This window comes from Triticum dicoccoides, chromosome 2A, assembly GCF_002162155.2.
Source record: "Triticum dicoccoides isolate Atlit2015 ecotype Zavitan chromosome 2A, WEW_v2.0, whole genome shotgun sequence".
In the NCBI taxonomy this organism is placed as follows: domain Eukaryota; kingdom Viridiplantae; phylum Streptophyta; class Magnoliopsida; order Poales; family Poaceae; genus Triticum; species Triticum dicoccoides.
The window spans coordinates 442771704-442777505 of record NC_041382.1 but is presented as its reverse complement, the minus strand read 5'-3'; positions in this window follow the sequence as shown (position 1 = coordinate 442777505).

Here is a 5802-nt window from a genome sequence, read left to right as displayed (position 1 = left end):
GCGTTTACCGCCATATTATCTGGGCTGTCTTCTTTATTTTGACGCTTGCTTTTACTATGTCGTGGTTTTCCATTGCCGTCCCTGACTTTGAATGTGCTTGGGTCGCTGGTGCTACTGCGGGCTAACCAGCTATCTTCGCCCGTGCAAAAGTGGCCATGAGGCTTGTCAGGGCTGCCATTGTTCTCGGTTTTTCTTGGTCGAGGTGTCTGGCGAGCCATTCGTCTCGGACGCTGTGTTTGAAAGCTGCTAAGGCTTCGGCATCCGGACATTCGACGATTTGGTTCTTCTTAGTGAGAAACCTGTTCCAAAGCTTTCGGGCTGACTCTCCGGGCTGTTGAATTATATGACTTAAATCGTCTGCATCCGGAGGTCGGACATAGGTCCCTTGAAAATTAGCCCGAAAAGCATCCTCGAGCTCCTCCCAACTTCCAATTGAGTTTTCGGGGAGGCTTTTTAGCCAGTGCCGAGCTGGTCCTTTAAGCTTGAGGGGCAAGTACTTGATGGCGTGGAGATCATATCCGCAAGCCATATGGATATGGAGGATAAAGTTCTCAATCCAGACCCCAGGGTCTGTGTCCCGTCGTACGCCTCTATGTTCACTGGTTTGAATCCTTCTGGGAATTCGTGGTCCAACACCTCATCGGTGAAACATAGGGGGTGTGCGACACCCCTGTATTTGGATGTATCATGGTGTTCAGACGGTTCTAGTATTCGGTTTTGGTTTTGTGCCGGAGCGTGCTTCCTAGATCCATAGATGGATGTGGTCATACTGGATTTTTGGCGCAAGTCCTCACGTAGATCGTGTGTGGACTTATGTGCGGCCTTGTTAGCCGCTCTATCGCGGTCACAAGGTGGTTGATCCGGCCGGTTGGTTGTTTTATTTTTCAGCCGTGTGGGCTCTAAGGCCTCATCGTTGAATTCAGGTAATAGCTTGCGCTTTGGATAGCTCTTTGTGTGGTAACTTCCACCATACTTTTCTTCGTTGTTGAGCACTTTGTTCCACCTGCTGTTGAGCGTATTTTGTGCGGCCTTAAGCCTTTGCTTCTGCATCTTCAGACTCCTCGCTGTGGCAATAAGCCTGCTACGGAGGTTCTCTTGTTCCAAGTGTCTTTCCGGGATGATGTGTGCATCTTCGTCCGGACTATTTTCCTCCCCAAAGGGGGGTTGATGAGGTTTATCCGTGGCGTCGCCATGTTCGGACATCGGATCCGTACTATGTTCGCCATTTACAGTTTCATCATGCTCTGCCGCCGGGTCAATGTGGTCGTCGTTTCCTCTGGAGTCGACTGGAGTGTTATTTTCTCTTGCGCTGTTATCGCTGTTTTTGCCGAGGCTGGATTTGGGGCGGCGCCTACGCTGATGCTTTGTTTGCTTCTTGGAGGGGTCATCCTCCGCTGTCTTGTCGACATTGCCTTCTTCAGGTGTATCCACCGTGTATATGTCATGTGATGAAGTGGCTATCCAGTGATCTGTGGGTACTGGTTCCTGTTCCTCTCCTGCATCGTCGTCCATGTCGTCGATGTCTTCGGAGTCAAAATCGAGCATGTCGGTTAAATCGTCAACAGTGGCTACTAAGTGGGTGGTGGGTGGGCAACAAATTTCTTCGTCATCCGCATCCCCTTCTAGCCGGACATACTTCGGCCAAGGTTCTCCTGACAAGGAGAGAGACCTTAATGAATTTAGCACATCGCCAAGAGGCGAGTGCTGAAAGATATCCGCGGAGGTAAACTCCATGATCGGTGCCCTATCGAATTCGATAGGCACGGACGCAGGCGGCTCGGAGCCTATGGCCGGGGATGAATCCAATTTTTTGGCAACATGACACTCGCAAGGGGTGAAGTCAGTATTCGGCTCTATCACCACTGAGAGTGCAGCCTCCATGGCAGGGTCTATCCACCCGTCCTCGGATGGCGCACTTTGCTCCGGATTGAGGTCCGGAGTAGTTGTAGATGCGATCTCCCGAACACTGTCTGACGGCAGAGTTACGCCATGCTCGTCGTGATTGTGCGGCGCACCTGACACGGGCTTGAATCCGTCGAAGATCAAGTCTCCGCAGATGTCGGCGGTGTAGTTTAAGTTTCCGAACCAGACCTGATGGCCAGGGGCGTAGCTCTCGATCTGCTCCAGACGGCCAAGCGAGTTGGCCCGCAGCGTGAAGCCGCCGAATACGAGGATCTGTCCAGGGAGGAAAACCTCACCCTGGACTGCATCGTTACCGATGATCGAAAGAGCCATCAAGCCTTACGGCGAGGGCACGGTGGAACTCTCAATGAAAGCATCAATGTCGGTGTCAAAACCGGCGGTTCTCGGGTAGGGGTCCTGAACTGTGTGTCTAAGGCGGATGGTAATAAGAGGCAGGGGACATGATGTTTACCCAGGTTCGGGCCCTCTCGATGGAGGTAATAACCTACGCCCTTCTTGATTGATCTTGATGATATGAGTATTACAAGAGTTGATCTACCACGAGATCATAGAGGCTAAACCCTAGAAGCTAGCCTATGGTATGATTGTTGTTGTCCTACGGACTAAACCCTCCAGTTTATATAGACACTGGAGGGGGCTCGGGTTACACAGAGTCGGTTACAAGGGAGGAGATCTTCATATCCATATTGCCAAGCTTGCCTTCCACACCAAGGAGAGTCCTATCCGGACACAGGACGAAGTCTTCAATCTTGTATCTCCATAGTCCAATAGTCCGGCCAATGGATATAGTCCGGCTGTCCGGAGACCCCCTAATCCAGGACTCCCTCAGTAACACTACTATCATCGTCCGTCTTCTTGTTGAAGATCCATTTATTCTTAATGACTCACCGATCATCCGGCAAGTCAATCAAAGTCCATACTTTGTTCTCATACATGGATCCCATCTCAGATTTCATGGTCTCAAACCATTTCGCGGAATCTGAGCTCATCATCACTTCTTCATAGTTTGTAGGTTCGTCATGGTCAAGTAACATGACATCCAGAATATGATTACCGTACCACTCTGGTGCGGATCTCACTCTGGTTTATCTACGAGGTTCGGTAGTAACTTGATCTGAAGTTACATGATCATCATCATCAACTTCCTCACTAATTGGTGTAGGAGTCACAGGAACATATTTCTGTGATGAACTACTTTCCAATAAGGGAGCAAGTACAGTTACCTCATCAAGTTCTACTATCCTCCCACTCACTTCTTTCGAGAGAAACTCCTTCTCTAGAAAGGATCCATTCTTAGCAATGAATGGCTTGCCTTCGGATCTGTGATAGAAGGTGTACCCAACTGTCTCCTTTGGGTATCCTATGAAGATATATTTCTCCGATCTGGGTTTGAGCTTATCAGGATGAAACTTTTTCACATAAGCATCGCAACCCCACATTTTAAGAAACGACAACTTTGGTTTCTTGCCAAACCACAGTTCATATGGCGTCGTCTCAATGGATTTAGATGGTGCCTTATTTAACGTGAATGCAGCTGTCTCTAATGCATAACCCCAAAACGATAGTGGTAAATTGGTAAGAGACATCATAGATTGCACCATATCTAATATAGTACGGTTACGATGTTCGGACACACCATTATGCTGTGGTGTTCCGGGTGGCATGAGTTGCGAAACTATTCCGCATTGTTGCAAATGAAGACCAAACTCATAACTCAAATATTCTCTTCCACGATCAGATCGTAGAAACTTTATTTTCTTGTTATGATGATTTTCCACTTCACTCTGAAATTGTTTGAACTTTTCAAATGTTTCAGATTTATGTTTCATCAAGAAGATATACCCATATCTTACTCAAATCATCTGTGAAGGTCAGAAAATAATGATGCCTGCCGTGAGCCTCAACACTCATCGGACTACATACATCAGCATGTATTATTTCCAACAAGTGTGTTGCTTGCTCCATTGTTCCGGAGAACGGAGTCTTAGTAATCTTGCCCATGAGGCATGGTTCGCAAGCATCAAGTGATTCATAATCAAGTGATTCCAAAAACCCATCAACATGGAGTTTCTTCATGCGCTTTACACCAATATGACCTAAACGGCAGTGCCAAAAATAAGTTGCACTATCATTATTAACTTTGCATATTTTTGCTTCAATACTATGAATATGTGTATCACTACGATCGAGATTCAATAAACTATTCACGTTGGGTGTATGACCATTGAAGGTTTTATTCATGTAAACAGAATAACAATTATTCTCTGACTTTAAATGAATAACCGTATTGCAATAAACATGATCAAATCATATTCATGCTTAACTCAAACACCAAATAACATTTATTTAGGTTCAACACTAATCCCGAAAGTATAGGGAGTGTGCGATGATGATCATATCAATCTTGGAACCACTTCCAACACACATCGTCACTTCACCCTTAACTAGTCTCTGTTCATTCTGCAATTCCCGTTTTGAGTTACTAATCTTAGCAACTGAACTAGTATCAAATACTGAGGGGTTGCTATAAACACTAGTAAAGTACACATCAATAACATGTATATCAAATATACCTTTGTTCACTTTGCCATCCTTCTTATCCGCCAAATACTTGGGGAAGTTCTGCTTCCAGTGACCAGTCCCTTTGCAGTAGAAGCACTTAGTCTTAGGCTTAGGTCTAGACTTGGGCTTCTTCACTTGAGCAACAACTTGCTTGCCGTTCTTCTTGAAGTTCCCCTTCTTCCCTTTGCCCTTTTCTTGAAACTAGTGGTCTTGTCAACCATCAACACTTGATGCTTTTATTGATTTCTACCTTCGTCGATTTCAGCATCACGAAGAGCTTGGGAATCGTTTCCGTTATCCCTTGCATATTATAGTTCATTACGAAGTTCTAGTAACTTGGTGATAGTGACTAGAGATTTCTGTCAATCACTATCTTATCTGGAAGATTAACTCCCACTTGATTCAAGTGATTGTAGCACTCAGACATTCTGAGCACATGCTCACTAGTTGAGCCATTCTCCTCCATTTTGTAGGCAAAGTACTTGTCAAAGGTCTCATACCTTTCGACATGGGCATGAGTCTGAAATACTAATTTCAACTCTTGGAACATCTTATATGCTCTGTGGCATTCAAAACATTTTTTGAAGTCCCGGTTCTAAGCCGTAAAGCATGGTGCACTAAACTATCAAGTAGTCATCATACCGAGTTTTGCCAAATGTTCATAACGTTTGCATATGCTCCTGCAATAGGTCCGTCACCTAGCGGTGCATCAATGACATAATTCTTCTGTGCAACAATGAGGATAATCCTCAGATCACTGATCCAATCCGCATCATTGCTACTAACATCTTTCAATTTATTTTTCTCTAGGAACATATCGAAAATAAACGAGGAAGCTATGTGCGAGTTATTGATCTACAACATAGATATGCAAATACTATCAGGACTAAGTTCGTGATAAATTTAAGTTCAATTAATCATATTACTTAAGAACTCCCACTTAGATAGACATCCCTCTAATCATCTAAGTGATCACGTGATCCAAATCAACTAAACCATGTCCGATCATCATGTGAGATGGAGTAGTTTTCAATGGTGAACATCATTATGTTGATCATATCTACTATATGATTCACGCTCGACCTTTTGGTCTCCAGTGTTCCGAGGCCATATATGCATATGCTAGGCTCGTCAAGTTTAACCCGAGTATTCTGCATGTGCAAAACTGTCTTACACCCGTTGTAGATGAACGTTGAGCTTATCACACCCGATCATCACGTGGTGTCTCGGCACGACGAACTTTGGCAACGGTGCATACTCAGGGAGAACACTTTTACCTCGAAATATAATTCTACCATCAAACAAAGCAAAATAAGA